Source organism: Osmia bicornis, chromosome 6 (genome assembly GCF_907164935.1).
Source record: "Osmia bicornis bicornis chromosome 6, iOsmBic2.1, whole genome shotgun sequence".
In the NCBI taxonomy this organism is placed as follows: domain Eukaryota; kingdom Metazoa; phylum Arthropoda; class Insecta; order Hymenoptera; family Megachilidae; genus Osmia; species Osmia bicornis.
The window spans coordinates 7,749,732-7,766,093 of NC_060221.1; the positions used below are offsets into that span (position 1 = coordinate 7,749,732).

The 16,362-nt window shown below is 44.7% G+C and overlaps 1 long non-coding RNA gene across 12 annotated transcripts in view; it reads left to right on the top strand.

Moving 5' to 3' along the window:
* The window catches only part of LOC114879615, a 187,619-nt gene that overhangs the window by 36,998 nt on the left and 134,259 nt on the right, over window positions 1-16,362 (top strand). For all 12 annotated transcript variants that reach the window (XR_006829455.1, XR_006829457.1, XR_006829461.1 and 9 more), the window contains exon 3: window positions 8,080-8,278. This is a non-coding gene — a long non-coding RNA (uncharacterized LOC114879615). The remainder of the gene's footprint in view (window positions 1-8,079; window positions 8,279-16,362) is intronic.

Sequence of the window (16,362 nt, forward strand, 5' to 3'; positions counted from 1 at the left end):
GCTCGAAATTAGACGACCCCGTCAAATCGAAAACACCAGACGCGTCCGAGTTCTTTGAAAAAAATCAATCCGTACGAGGAGGGTATATTAATATCTACAGATTTTCAGATAAAAGACTTTTCATCGACACCCATATGGAAAATTGGGTATAACGGTGAAAAAAAAAACACATTCTGATAGTGCACAAGCTTTGTTCTTGCATAGGCCACTATCGCATGCTGGCAGTCGTTGAAGAGACACGGTGTAATACCAAGCTTCTTTCGCGTGGTAACGACACTTAGGTAATTGCACTTAAATTACGTCGGTTTAGTTGGTGCAGTCACGAACGAGGGTAGAAGCCGAGGTAGCTCGCGAGCTTTTGCTCCACCGCCGACCAAATAGTCCAACTTTTCCGCCAGTTTTGCCTTCGTTTCCCCGCAACGCGTTCGTTCTCTTTTTTTTTTTCTCACGCACGCGGAACTTTTACAGTTACCCAACAGGGCCACGTCCCCGCAGCTTCGTTTTTGCAAGCGAGCGCTTTTTAAAGCGGGCTCCAAACTTTCGTTGCCAGCCACGAGCCTCGCCAGCAGCCTGCAATTTTCGCTATTACACTATCGAGCATTAAATATTTTAGTCTATGGCCGGGAAAAAAATGTTCAAACATTCCACGATACGTGGTTGCAGCTTACCCCTTGGGGAATTTATTAAACTTGTACCAGATGTTCTATGCTTATATGTATACGTTTATCGTTAAATCTCGTCGGGTGTAATTGTTTTAAAATTTCAACGAAAAATTAACCCTTTGCCTGAGGCATGTTTTAATAGAAAAAGTTAATAGAAATTCTCACAAATATTTTTTTATTACCCTCAACTGTTTCTGAGTTAATATTTTAGGGGCTGATTTTTAGAATGTAGTTTCATCCGTAAAAATTTGCGTTACCCGGAAATAAGCTTATTCCTTCAGCAACCTGTGGTCAACATAACCGGTAGCTTTCAGTTATCGGATACGATGTCGTAGCTGAAATATCCGAGATCGGTCGAGCGTACTCTGACGACGATATTTCATTCGCAAAGGCCGGTCCTCGAACATCCTTGTCGTTTTAGCACTCTTTTTCTCGGACGTTGAAAAACTGAAAAATCGAGCATGTGGACGGAGAATGTGTCGCGGTCAAGGGAGCGACGCACAGAGCTTCGAGGATGCTTTTTCAATCCCGTGAACCGAGGAAAAAGAGGAAGGACGCGTGGGATTCGGAGCTTTAGGGCGACTTTATGGTAAGCAGCTTCGATTTTCCGTTAAGGTTACGGGCCATGGCTAGGCGCGCCGTCCCAGCTTACGGTGGAAGTCTATTCCGTGGATTTTCAGGGATAACCCATAGCCGATAACGTTCCCTTCAGCCGACGATAAGCCCACGTCGTCGGACCAACGACGAGGATTTTCAACTTTCTCTGCATTGGCACGCGACGCTATTTTCCGACGACAGATTCTTTGCGGATGAATTCTTTCGTTTTTCTCGTCGATGCTATTCATCGCGCGAACAACTATCTACGTTAGCATTTGTAAATAGAAAACTAATAACTGGATAATTAAGGCTTTCAGTCAACGAATATACAAATAGGGGCTGTTACATTTTCGGTTACAACGCGCCCGATTTAATTAGAGCAGTCAAACAGCCGTAACGTTAATTTCTTCGCGCGCAGAGCTCATTTCGAACGATACGCTCGAAATATCTCGCATTATTTGAACAACACTTTGCCTCCAGAAGCGTTTCGTAAATAAATATCTGTCTCCGTGAAGGAGAAACGCTCTAGGTTCCTAGGCCATCAATCTGTCGTTGCAGCGCTACCAATTATTACGTTAAATACGCATCTGAAATCAATTTGAAGCCGAGAAACGAAGCGTGCTCCGACGATATAACTGAAAACGGAGGGGAACAGTAGCAGCAGGGATAGGAAATTCAAGGCGTCGAGGACAAACACGGGTGCTGACATTGTGTAAACATGCTGTGACTACCCTCGTCCGCGAGACGTCGGCCTGACGTCGACGGTACACGACGCTTGGCTTTCCGAGAAACTGGATATTCCGTCTTAAGGCGGGAATTAAATACGTTCGGATTGTCGACGGGATGACGGTGATTTTCCGGAAAATGCGATACTCGGGGGGTCGTTGACAGCGACGCATACTTTTATCGTTAGGGTGAAGGAAAAGTTATTATTAAACACACGAAGAAATATATTTTATTATACGGGCATTTGCCCTTAAATATATATGAATATAGAATTCGCTTCAGTTCTTTACAATGCTAAAAGTTAAGTTACTACTGAAATAATATGCTGAGTTTAGTCTTGGTGCCGATGGTAGTGTGAAATATTTCATTTTTCTTCGATTTTTATCAAGTAGATGTTGAATTCTCTGAAATATGGCGTATGAAAATGTTTTGAAATATCAACGGAGAATATTGTAGCAGAAACGTGTTTGAATTGTCTCCATGCAAGTTTATCCGTTGATTCTGAGAGCCAAGGTAGATGACACGTGCAACGACAGTGACGTTCAATTTCGTAGAGCGATCTACCTCGAAATGACCCCGTGCTATTCGGAGCGTGAAACAGGCTAAGCAGGGTAGAGATATTGGCTGGCTGTGCTTCAGTACTAAAAGGGGTTGCTTCCTGTATCACGATTTGTTGCTCAGTCCTCGGACCTTCAGGAAATGAGGATTGCGTTTCCCCCTTCTCGATATTGAGACAGCGCCGACGCGTTATCCGCGTTCGTTTCCCTTCAAATCGAAACGAAAACGCACCGCAGCCTGCCAATTTTCTAAATGGCTCGCATTTCCGAGCCTTCTCACTCTAATGGAATGCGCTTCTTAGCATTCATGAGGATTATCGAGACCAAAGGGAAACCTACAATTCATCGTTCGAAAAATGAACGAGTCTATTGTAGGTGAAAAAAAAAAGAACAGAAATATATTTTTCATTACAAGTCTCTTGCAGACACGCCTCTTACAGAATAATTGAATGATTCATCGTTTCAAAACGAAATAGCCTTTCAGTGATCCTTTCGGTATTCCCCGTGTAGTGTAACATGTAAAACGAGAACAGAAAACACATCCGTCAGTTCCGAATCCCTCTGTTAAAAACAAAACACCATTTTCCCTGTTTCGATCTTCACGACACGCCGGGTTGCGCATCAATCTTCGTCTGCTTCGTTCAACAAAGCCTTTCGCCAAGGTAACATCCTGAAATTGCATGTCACTCCATTGTCAACCCTAACAACAGATCGGAATGCTTGATTTCATTAGTCTCATAAGCGTGAAAAGTGACGTTTCGCGTTGTTTCACGACGAAAGTTTGCATGGTGAAAATGAAAGATTGGGAAATGGGGGTGGTGGATGGTTTCGCGGGACACGGAGCGAGGGATACGAAGGTTGTAAGTAAAGCGGTCGCCTCCGGAGTACGTAAATCTCTGAGCTGGTACCGGAACTCGCTTAGCGGCAGATTTAGTACGAGGCGTCGACTCCGCCTAGAAACCGCGGAGGTTCGAGTTAAATGGTTTATGCAAGACCGAACGAAGCGGTAATGAAGTTCTCCTGGCAAACCGTGTACAAGGATAATCTACGGTGGTCCCGATTTATCGTCCGTTTATAATGCGTTTACCCCGTGGCCCCGCGTGACCTCGGATTTCAAGCGGACGCGCGTCGATTTCGTGGTTCAACGAGCGTCTAACGTATTTAACCGTCCAAGCTCATCTACGAACCTGGTATCTACTAATCGTCGTCTTAGATAATTATCACGAATCTATCAAGAAAATAAAAAAAATATTCAAGGTACCATTTGGTAGCCTTCTTGAATCCTCCAGAAATTGCATGCGATCGTATATTGCATATATCCGTATCGATCCTTTATATTTCATCCCATAAGAACATCTAACTTTCTGCGAAGTCCAAGAAACGCAATGCTGATCGAAAATCGATGGGAAACCGTTCTTCCGACCATTAATCAGAACGTAAGCGCGAAAGTGTCGATATATCAAGAGAAGCAGGGGAACCGAGAGACCCACGAAGAAATCGTCGCCACGTGCTGTCGATAAGAGGAAATAAAATTGTCGTCAGGGTGGTTGGGCTCGGTCGGCCTTGAAAATAGGATGGCGATCGTGGAAGTGTGCCATCCCCTGCGGTGGTTGCACGTGCTTGCTTCGCTGTTTCAAGCGGAAAAGAGCATCCACGAAGGACCTGTGTACATATAGAGCGAAATCGTGAATGGCGAACGGGTAAAGTGAAAAATAGCAACGGGATTTTCCGTTTGTAGCTGATGTTTACTTTGCTCGGTCAACGTTGAAAGTTTTTTATACGCTCCGCTCGAAAAGCTGACACGCTGTCCGTGGTTTCTACTTGCATCTCTAGTAATTACTCCGACTGAGCTTCTCATTCAGTCTCGCACGCGCAAATCCTTTCCTGTTTACGGGCTCCATTCGTCTCTTCCGGTCCAGTTTCAAGGCGACGGAAATGGGCGACACGCTAATGAGAGCCCAGTGATTATCCGACGTTTCATTAACGTCCGTCCGCGAACTAGTTGGACTTCGTGCTGTCACCGCCGGCGAATCAACTACTCTCGAATTCTTTTTTAATTTTATTTTTTGGGGGAACGAAAATCCTCCGCTTTGTGACGGCTACGAGAACTCCGTCAATTAAGGAACCTTCGATCAACGATTCGATCAGCTTTGATCGTTCCTTTCAATTAGCCAGCTGAGAGGTTTTCGAGTAATTTCAAAAAATTATGCCGAAACGGTTTAATCAGCTTTTAAAATATCCATCGCTTCCAATGGCCACGAAGAGTTAAATTCATTAATAAAATATAAAGGAATTAAATTTATTCGGAGAATGCGACATTGAGATTTGCTGATTTACGATTAAAAGGAAAGAGTTCAATCGACGATTCAACGAACGTCCTCTAGACTCGCGTTGCTTTTAATTAGCTGGCAAGGTTCAAGGAGGTCCCGTTGAATTCCTTCGGCAGTTAACTGTCTCCATTAGACTCGTTCGGCCATCGATCTTTCAGCTTCTACAAGAAGAAAAACCGATGCCTGTCGCGAGTGGCGTAGTGGAAAAAAAAGACGTTAAAGAACGAGGAACGAAGTTACGCGGTGCGTCGTCGGCTAACGCGACGTGAACAAAACACAGCGGGTTTTAATTAAAATGGTCGAGGGCATATGGCTGGTTTTTGCCTCGTTAACATCGTGAGAACGAGAATCGAAGATGCTAGACGATACTGCGAACGAGACCACCAAAACACACTTATTATTTGTGCTTGAATCTTGAGATTAGGCTCGTCAACGTTAAAATACCATCGCTACGCGATACAGTTTCCCTTCGAAAGCCAGGGGAACTCGTAAACTTTGGCGTGAATGATTGGCCGCTCGTTAATTGGCCGAATCGGTGACACACGGGATACAATTTGCACGGTTCGGCTGGCCGAGCTGAACAAGGGGACAACGGAAACGCGGGCGTGTAATTGGCGCGGTTTTACGGTGTCTCGACGCGAAGCAGGGAGTCGAAGGAAACATAGAAAGGGCGAGATGAAACGATTTTGCCCCGGAGCTAGAACCTGTCGTCGAATAATTGAAGCTCAAAGGCTATCGCTGGTTAAGTAAGCGAGCATAGCGTGAATTCAACTTGGTTCCACACTTCTGACCGTGTAACCCTGTTGAATCGAAGCGAATCGATCGTTCGATCGGTGAAATATTGTCCGGTGTCTTGGTCTCGAATTTCGAACAGTTATACGGTCGATAGTTCCTCCATATCGAGCTGGAGGTGTCCTGGTCGGCAAGCTCGTTGACGCGAAGGCTCCAGGTTGGCCTTTGAATACCCTAGACAGGGTCTAGTACTCAGACGTTCCGGAGAAGTAGCTAGAATACTCCTGCAGAATCGAGTCGGCTAGCTCGAATGGTCGTCGCAGTGGCGGGAGTAAATTTGGGAAACGGTGTAGTCGAGGGTGCTCCTCCTTGGTACACGGAATTCTACTCGTCGTAGACGCGGAGGAAACGACGTTCGACGCGGTTTCGATTGAACGGGGCGTCTGGAATGGAAGCCACGAACTGTGGGCCTGCTAATAGAAATGGGAATTCGTGGTAAAGGGGAGTCGAGGCCGACTCAAAGCGCACAGATGCAAAATAAACAGAGCGGTCCGTCTTCACAGGAGACTGGCAAACATATCGATGATTGATTAACACACAGTATTGACGCTCATGAACACCCGTGGTTATTGGCTCGGCCTACTCCTTGCATATGCAATTGCTCCCGTTTGTCGGTGTATCATGTTAATTGTGTTTGCACGAGACCTCTTCCTGCCGCGATGATACAGTTGATTGAGGCTGAAAATCCGATCAACTAAATGCCCATTTTTAGTTTCATTCGAGGGAAACTGTTGGATAATGATTGGTAGAGGAGAATAAAGGGGTAAAGTACCTTTTAGCACCCCCTTTCAATTGACTTTAAAATCCCTAGGCAAATTTCTCATGCATGATAGAGTCACATGGGTAAGTCATGTGGCCCGGAAATTCTTGGCTTATGAAAAATTGCGGCCATTTTCATCACCATCATCTTACTCTTCTAGACGAGATTTCAAATTCATCTAATCAATCACACTAGTTCACCATCGTGATTTATGTGGACAGTTCGCTTTTCGGCCACCATCTCATTTGTTTTCTCAATTGCAACTGTACGAACCAAAATCATCTCGCGTCTCTTGTTCTCTCCTCACCATAATCAATGACAAAAATATCCAGTAAATCCTGTTAGGTGTTAGGTTTAGATTAGGTTATTTTTTGAAGTTTTTGTAGATTTTTTGCTCATTTTGCTCCTGTAATAAAATTCATTCTGTAGAATCAAAAAGAAATTTTCTTCAAAAAACATTTCCTCTTCTCCACATTAATATTTTTCTGAGTTACAACTCATGAGAAGTTTGCCTGGTAATTCTTGTGTCAATTGGAAGGGGGTGCTAAAAGAAACTCTTACCGAATGAAGTAGCAATGAACGTCAAAATTAATAATTCCACTGCAACTTAATTAAAACAATCATTGCTCATGGAAATATTTCTATAATGACACCAACATAACTGTAGCTTGTTAACTAGCAAATCTTTAGGGTCTGAAGGCTATGAAAAAAAGGGAGCACACGAGGGGAGTGGTTGTCAGTAAGGATTCCTAACAGACAGTAGATGTTGGAAGGTGTTTTAACGATCTCATAGGTTTTTCCATCAGCCTGTTCCCGCGAGTTTTCGCTTAGTCATCGTTTCTTCCGAATGGTGGCTTCGTTCGAAAAGCAAATGTCTTCGTGTCTAAGACACGGGTCCGTTCAGGTAGCCTTATCGCCTAACTTGCTAGTACTTTCTTGCTTCCTCATCTTTTTCCAGTCTTCCTTCGACAACTTTCAGCCGTCAGAATGATGACGAACGAGCAGCACACGGTAGTCGTCAAAGACGTAGTTCGGGGAATCGTTGCTCGGAGAAGTTGAAGGAACAGGAATCGATGAGGCGTCCGAGGATTCGTGGGAGACGTGGTTCTTTCACGAACAGCGGAAAATGTTCACAAGTTTTTCATGAATTATAGAATTCAATTGACAGATCAATACAAATTATTATTTCCAAACAGATTTCCTTTGTCCATTGTTATACAAATAAATAAATAAATGCAAACAGATTTTCTGCAAGCAATTCGCGATGAATGAAACGGAAGGTTTATTCGTTTCGTCTCGTTCTTTCTCGCAAAAAGAGAACAGAAAGAAAAAAAAAATATCTATTGAATCGGAAAAGCGATTGTGTCGAGCGGGTGACAATAAGCCGTATCGTTCCCCTGCACGACTACGAGGAATTTGTTGTACACGCAACGCTGCCGATCGGATTTAAAATGTCGTCGTATAAACTTGAGAACTTTGCTTTGCAATTGTTCCACGGGAAGACACAAAAGGGTTTTTGTTGATTGAAGAGTCGGCCCTCTCGTGGCTTCCGTCAGTTCTCTCAAAAGTCGTCTCCTCAAAGGACTCTAATGAATAGAAGCATTTACTATTCTTCCCCGCACAGATGTAATTATAAAACCATTCTTCTGTTTCAGCCGCCCATTGACGAAGGAGGAACGTCCGTTCGTTGGAAGCAGCCCATTGTACCTCGACGTTTTCTAGTCATCGCGATTTAAATTATGCTCGCTCGTCGCATGCTCTTGATTCTCCTACTGCTCGTCGAACCAACTCGTTACGTCCCATCCACTATGAAATTTAATCGATTCGTCGAACAATTCTCCACTGCTAACTAGGGTAAGTGATTTTTTTATGAACTGCTAGAAACATTTCGTGGAAAATCAAGCGAAGCACAGGTGACCCATAATGGGCGCATTTATCTTCCAATACGCTTAACGATGCGTGTATAATAGCTTTAAATGTAGTAGAATGAGCAACTTTGGTATATTAATAGCTCCGCGAAGTTTCACGAAGTTTAGTTGAATTTCATTAATCTTGGTATCAAACGGTTCAATTGAGTTCAGTCGAAATTTCAGAGTTGAGTAACAAAGAGAATAGAACCTTAATTACATATTAATTGCCCGAATATTTATAGCGGTACTTTCGGCTAGGTTGCAATTTGAATTCCTTACTTTCGTAAGTTGTTAGCCTCAAAGGGAAGCGTGGAGCAAGGCTAAATGCAAGCAAAGGGAAAGCCTTCATTTACGATCGGGCCTTTACGCGAGCAGCGACACGTGTTTCCGGTTGCGAATGTTAACTCTTTTGCCTCGAACGCGATTCGTACCTTGATCACGGATATGTGGAAGTTGGCATTTTGCCGATGCCAGGGATCAAAGGACGCGTATGAATATGTCCCAAGTGGTGGGGCCGATTTTTATGGGCCTGTTGTTTATTTGGTCGCGACACACCGGCTGCATAAAACACGCTCCATTAGCATGCTTTTATTACGCGGACCACGGGTGTTAGGGAATTAATATCAATCCTCGCAGCCAACGTCGATGCGAGGTTGTAATTAAAAATTATTGTTACGTGACGCATTGTATGTTTGCCAATTACCGAAGTCAAAATCCTTTTTCTTCTTTTTTTTTTTTCAAACAAATACATAATACGATGAAACGAAATCTTGTTGCCGTGATTGTTCAGAACCGATTGATTATTTAAATTAAATAACAGATCGATAACGGTTAAAGCGCTTATATCGAATGCAACGATGCAATTCCAACACCGATTGATATTCAGTTATTCATTTTTTCAGCTTATCCCGTTGATAAAAACGTAACGCGCAATCAATTAGCGTAACGTAATAAGCGTAGCTGCTTGTTATCCGTTAATTCCACTAACAAGCTGTATAACTCTATTCGCAATATTATCTTGTTGTTCGTCTCTGTTTTGCGCCAATTAACGTTTCCTTAGTTTTCCACGGAAATCTTACGCACATGCAAAAACGTTCTTTCACCAAAAGTCATTTACATTCGAAAGTATATCATTAAAACGTCTCATTTTACATCTTAAGCACGGTTCTCCCGTATAATCATTTACCATCAACGTTACATTATCACATGATGATACGTCTCGTCTACCTAGGTACTTATCAAACAAAGACCGAAACCTTGAACGACTCGGCACAAGTATCTCAATTATCCATGCCCATAATAAACGACGCGAACGTGCATTAAAAAATCTTCCAACCTGTGATTAAATCATTACATGCTGAAGGGTTCAGCATAATGAATAACGTATTCTATATTTCAAGGTACAGATAGCAAATACCTAGCAGCGACGATTTAAATTTCATTTTTCGATTCTTCATCGTTTTTTCAGTTTGTAAATTTTCAACTATCTCTGTTGGTTATTATATTTTAATTATATTCCTTGTATGATAACTGTGGCGGGTGTACAGCATCGGTGGAAACAAACCTCGAAATTTGCCATTAACAAACTCGTTCAAAGCCCCCGGTGCAAGTGGACAATGCCACAAAGACAGAAAATGGTAGCCACCCTCGGCGCCACTTTTCACGGACATACCATCTACATCCGGTCGGAATGACTGGGCGCGGAGAGTGTATTCGCGTGTCAGCAAATGACTCGCGTCACCGGCCGCATTTCGCATCGTTAAAACACAATTTTGTGCGGCTGCTTCGGCTCGTAGCGGTGAGAGCAACGCAATGACATGGAATCTCTGCGAGGCAAAGTTCACGACAGTTCAGCTTTTGTATTGTCCGCGGCCGTTCTGCTGGTTGGAGAGCAAGGAGCTTGCTCGTCGGGACAATTGTTTTCGGTAATGAGCGTTTCCTGACGGAAATGCGAATAGACGAGGAGAGGATAAGAGGTGGACATAGAAATAACCGATCGCGTTAAGAGCGTGTTACGAATAAGGATGATAATGAGATTTCGAGGTTTATTCTATATTACCGATGCTTCAAAATACGCTAAATATCCACTTCTCGTTCATTAAACATGCACTCCGTCCGCGCTAAAGTTTCACGACGCGATTAGGGGGTCGAAGACGTCGTTTTCCCCGGGAAAAGAAAGAGAAGGGAAACGAACGAAACGGCTGCTCGTTCTCTCGAACAGCGTCGTTTAAACGAAGCCGGGAATAACGCTTGCCTTTCGTTTATTAAAGCGTCGCGACGCTTTGAAACGCGATCAAACGCGGCCACGAAGGAATCGTGTGACGGATGACGAAGATCAACGAGCCGGATCGGTCGGCAGGAATTCGCGAACGATTTATCGAACGGTGAAAACTCGCGACCGTGTTCCATATATTCACGGCAATTAATTCGCGCGTAATTGACGCGGCAATTAGCAGCGGCCAGTGGGCGTACTCTTGGACCCGGTCGTTCGATGGAGTTCGAATTAGAGGTACACGGGGTATCTCTGGTTAATTAACGATACCATTCAGAGTAAATGCGTAGAAATTAAAGTAGTCTTTCTATTGGTCGTTTACCAGATTATCTGTCTTATTAATTAAGTAATTAGATGTGCTACCTAATTGTTTAAATCCCAATTTAACTAATTTCCAAATGAAATGTAAAAGTGCTCCCGTACGAAACGAGGCAGAGAAAAGGGGAGTCGGAGAAGTATGCGGGAGGAAAATTTTTCGAAGCTGGTGGCCGATAAAAGGGGAAAAAGTTGAGTGGTTCGAGCGGTTACGAGATCGTCGTCGATTGATACGCGTATCGGGTCGCTGGTGCGTCGAGCCGTGACGGGAAATTAGTTAAGTGGGCATTATTAATGAGTTTTGTCGGTCCACTGAAAGTTACAGATTGTAAGACACGCGTATTAACGAGTCGGCGCCAAACGGTTTTTACGTAACGTACGCGTGTACCAGCGGTTTCCATGCGAGACGAGAAACGGGTGCAAGAAAGTGACGGAACTACTGTCGCGAATGTATTTTCCAACTTTTATTATCCGCGAGGAAAAACGTCGTATCTGTTGATACAAAATGTCGCAATGTACGAGGTATCGGCAAATTAGCGCTTAGCACCCGTGCAACCGGACGATCGATATCATTCGCGGCGCGGACCGACGGGAGCAATCGATCGTTGGGAACAGGAATTCCTCGATCGTGCGTGAAATTCTCCTTTAGAAGGTGAAAAGTGCCAGTATAATGAATGTAATTGGTAATAAATTCAGTGGCCAGTAAATTCTAAATCTGATTTGATTATATTTGATGCGAGATAACTTACTTCGTGTTGCTTTCTCTTTAAAAAAAAACACCGCGAGATCTTATTCAGAGATTTAGATAAAATGCAAATTCACAGAGCGATGAGCGTTCGGATGAGTCGATTACGCGAAATTACAAGCAGACTTCACGCTTTTGCTTCTTCCGGCTTTCATCTCGAACACATCGCGTTCCTCTCGTTTGATCCTCGTTTTTCACGACCACAACCACTCACGACCACGTTTCAGAGGCGTTTCAGAGGCGGCATCGAGCGAAAGAGAACATCGGCCGTTGGACGAGCTAATTCGAGAAAGAAAGTTCGCGGTATGGATAATTAACGCGATCCACTTGCCGTAATGTTCTGTGTTTGCTCGAACGAACGAGAAGCTTGAAAGGGAAGCACGAAGGGCGGCTCCTTCCCTCGATGCTGCTACGGGAAAATTAGGGACGCCTTGTAAGGATATTTATAAAAGGGTTAATTAAGCGTAGCCGCCTCATCGCCTTGATCCTGGCCCAAGGCGGAATCGTTGCTTTGAGATTCTCTCTTTCTTAACTAGCTTACCTATGAATCATAAAACGCGTTTTTTAATACGAATAAATTTTCGCCAATCCCACCTACGAAGAAATCAATGATGGAATTTTCTTCGGTTATTTGATTCAATTTCTTTAAAAAAAAACCATCGCAATGAGTTCGTTAAAGCTCTGTTCTTGCTACTTTTTATAGAGACGTATGTACACACCTGCTACCGGAATCACGCGAACGAAACCGATTTCCGTGTCACCTGATGGCTGGAAAACGCTATATGTACATCAGCCTGGAGCGAGTAACGTGGATTATCCGTGGTAATCGATCAGTCCTCTAATAGCTTGCTCAGGGATACAGTCGGCGAGATAATGCAAAATTGATGAGTCCCTCGGAGTGTTTGTAATCCCGAGAAATATATTGAAACTGCCGACGAGCAGCCATGGTACGCTCTGAAAATCATTCGTCCAGCTGGCAATAATTTTGAATGATTTGCTCCGTGAAACCGCCCTCCGCAATCATCGCGCGAATTACGAATTTCTCGTTGCACATACGTACATGTACGTAGAAACGTTGTTCGTCGCGAAGCTCGGTTGTTCAACAACGATCGTCCCGTTTCTCCGATCTGTTTGTCCACCGCTCGTTAATCCTCGTCGTTCGTTAGCGCGGTTGGAATAATGAAAGAGCCACGGTGGACGGAGTGTATTCGCGAGCGACGCTGTTAAAACGCTTGCTCGCCCCGTCGAATCTGCATAATTAATGATTTCTTTTTTTCCGAGCGATCGTAATTTCTACGAAGAAACTGTTTATCTCGGTGAAATGTTGCTGGGACGTGCTCCTTCCTCGAGTTTCCCTCGTTCTTGTTTCGTAGGCGCATGCAGGCGCACTAAACTATGGAAACAGACGCAAACGAGCGTCCAGTAGAACCACGGTTTCTGATTAGACTTTGCTCTAATCAATTACTCCCAATCGCGAGAATCCTCCTTCGGTAATCCTTTCATTTATCGGATAAGAATTCGATTACACGCTACGAAAGATCTTGGAAGTTTCAGCTCACAGAATCGCGATTGTTTCAGTTACAAAAGACAGCAATTACCGTTCCTTTAATTAAGAAGACGCGTCGCTGGAAAATCCGTATCGGTGAAAGAAACCTTTTGCGAATCTACCGTGGGTACTCGCGAAATCCTCTCCGTCAACAGACGCGAAATCAAAGTTCCCACCCCAACCGGGTATCTTTCGTTGCGATGTTCTCCGAAAGACGAAACAGAGAATCTGGAAGCTCGGTTGCTTCCCTTTTACAAGCCGGCGAGGAGTCTATTTGGCCGAGTCTGGTTCGCGTTCATAAAGGTGCGCGGGATCGGCAATCCCTCTCGGATTCACGTATCCGAGTTCGTCTGGGAATTCGTCGGCATGTTAACCAGTCGGTGCATATTAATTCCGAGGGATGAAATATCCTGGAGCTTTGAAGAAGCCAGCAAAGGGAGGATATCGTTGGGAAAGAAGGAGGCAACATAGAACGAGCACGGTGGATGTGTGTGCACAGAGTTCCGGGCTTCTTCTTCCTTTAAGAGGCTGCTTCGTTCGTCACGATCCGAGGATTTCTTCGCGGGAATTCTTAAGATCAGCCAGCCGAGCGAAGCGGACTTTCCGGGATCGGGAGAGAACGGTCGGAGGAAGCCGGGAAACGAGCAGGGACGAGTTATTAACGATTATCGAGGTCTCAGGTCTTCCACTCTTTGGCTCTTTGCACCCCTCCAACCAGCACTTTCTCAACCCCTTGTCATCTGGCGCACGATTAAATACGATCTGCTGTATCAGTCACCTTTTATACCGCCCTGTATTACCCTTGTGCAGCATACTCTTTATTTTATACATTTTTACATAGCCACGTTGATTTGCCAATCAGTGTCTCGTAATCGATTTTAGTAAAGAAGGAACAGTATTCAGAAGTTAACCATTCCGGGTGCGCTGCTTCCAGGACCTGGTGTCCCGGAAAAATGCAAAGCGAGTACCCGAGGACGACGCGCACACGCGAGTTTACCTGCCCGTACAACCCTGTGTTTACTCGTTTACACACGGCTGCGAGCAGCAGCATCCCAACTGCGGAACCGGGGCTGCAATTCGATTTCGTTAATGGTCCCGGACTGGATACACCAGCGACATGTCGTAATTTTTAATGAGCTGAACAGCCGGCTTAGAGAGCCTGCTGGCATGTAAATGCGGCCTGAATGGTGGTTTGATGATGCGCACGGATCACGGTTCCAGGCGTATTTTCCGTAATTGAACGAAGTCGATTAAAAGTACGTCAGGATAGTATCACCTCGCTCGTTTCTGCCCTTTCATGTCCGATGTAAATGGGTGTGAATCTTTACCCTCGCGCAACGTGCTTCTCTTATTTTTCCGAGTTAATTTATGACAGTGGATTTTTCTGAACGAAACTACTGTGTTTTCCAATTCGAAACGGTACAATCACTCGTAACTTTGTTGCTTCTTCTTGTTCGTTCACCTGCAAGAAAGTTTACGCATATTTCAACTTATCCTTCCCGCTGTCCATCATCCGACAATGTAACAACGAAAACGACTATGTTTTCCAATTCGAAACAGTGCAATCTGTTTCGGTGATTTGCGAATTGGTCTCCGTCGAATCGTGGTGGCAGGACGGGACGCGCGTTTACGAGGCAATAAAGAGGAGCTCGTAGCGAATCGTGGACACGAGTCTCTCACACGGTGTGTATTTAAAAAGAAACTTGCACGAAAAGCTCGCAGGCTTGGCCGCGTAACGTTCACGGTATATACGTCTTATTTATTGCCTCTCGCCTGTTTCGAGAGGGAAAGGGTTAAGGCTGAAGAGCCGTACCTTCGGCCCATCTCTTCACCTTACGCTTTCATAAGCTCGGCCTGCTCTCTCTCGCGCATACGTAATCAGTCGACGGAAAGAAGCTGGTATACAGAGATAAAGTCACAGACCGGTGGGTGGAGGCGTAGTCAGAGTAGAGGGTTAAGATGGAAGGGAACGAGAGGAAAGAAGATGAAGAGGAATGTCGGAGGAAGAGGACAAAGAGGAGGCGAGCTTAGTCAAATGCACGCTTCAGGGGCTCTGCATAACTTGTCGACTGCAGTCCTTCACTTTCTTTTGTTTCGCCTACTTGCCCGATCCCCTTGTTCACTCTCCTTATTCTTTCTAACCGAGTCACGCCGTACCCCGGGACAGAATCCTAAGAAACAGGGGGTGAAAGTGCAAATATAAAATTTATACGAATCTGTTTGTTTTTAAGTAATATTGGCTCTCGATAGATATCTACAGGAAAGCTTAAATTGCAAAACAGAAGAATTGCAATTGAAATGTGTCTTACCACAGACGGACCGACGCGTTAATATGAACGGAGCGTCCCGACGGGGGTATTTTTCGCTTTAAAGAAACCGTGTTAAGATCGCGAGGCGTGATTCGAACCCGTTATATCCCATGGATCGAATACGAATCTCGAATGCGAGAGCGACGTCTGGTAAATCCGACGAATTTCGTGGAACACGTTCATGGTCAAGCGACGCGGTGAAGCATCCGCTCGCGTAAACGCGCCGCTCTCTAACGACGCCTCGAATATGGATGAGCCAGGGAATAGTGATCTCTGAAATGCAACGGATTACCACACCGATCGAGTTCGAGGGATACGTAACGGGCTTTCGGTAAAATGGTAATAACGTGAAACGGAGACGAGATGCAGGGATTAAATTGGATTTTAAACCGAGGGTAATAACTGTACGCGAGCTCTGTCTGGGGCGCAAAGACGGGAATAGAGAGGAAAGAGCTACGACACAGGGTTAGAGCCGCGAGACACGAGAGGCTGTCTCGAAATTGCATTATGCATGCGGCGCCAAGTACACTCGGTAATTACTCCTATTAATAGAATCAATCTCGCGGCGCATGCCGGGATGACGTTTATTAGTGACACGTGTTTGCAACAGAAGCAGCTTCATGCGGCCGTTATCTGTCGCGAACCGGAGTGAATAGGTGAGTGGCACAGGAGCATACCGGCTACCTGTTGTTGGCCACGCTAATGATTTTTGCATAGTTAACCGGTGATTTTCACGCTTTGATGCTTCCATGTAGGAGTAGAAGCCGATAGAAAGCGAGCCATTGACGCGCTGCTGGTGAAGCTTTGATGCATCGTTTGGACTTTAATTTAGCGTCAAAGA